The following is a 299-nucleotide window of genomic DNA, read 5'->3' on the forward strand; positions in this document are numbered from 1 at the left end:
GGAGGGTTTTCGGTCCCCCCGGGGGGGTGTTGTGTTCCCTTGGGCAGGGAAACTTTTCCACCTCCGATTTGCCCTACCCTCCCCACCTGGTGGGGGCCCAACCCCACCCCCCCCCAAGTTTCTGCCCCCCCAGAAACCTTTTTTTAAAAAAAAAAGATTGGTGATTCGATAAAAAAAAAAAACCCGGGCGGGTTTTTGGCCAAGAAAAAAAAACAAAAACGGTCCCCCCCAAACCATGATTCACGAACCCGTCCTTTGGACAGGGCCCCCTTGGGGTGGGGGGGGGGGGCATAAAAAAC

Source organism: Penaeus monodon, chromosome 21 (assembly GCF_015228065.2).
Source record: "Penaeus monodon isolate SGIC_2016 chromosome 21, NSTDA_Pmon_1, whole genome shotgun sequence".
NCBI lineage: Eukaryota > Metazoa > Arthropoda > Malacostraca > Decapoda > Penaeidae > Penaeus > Penaeus monodon.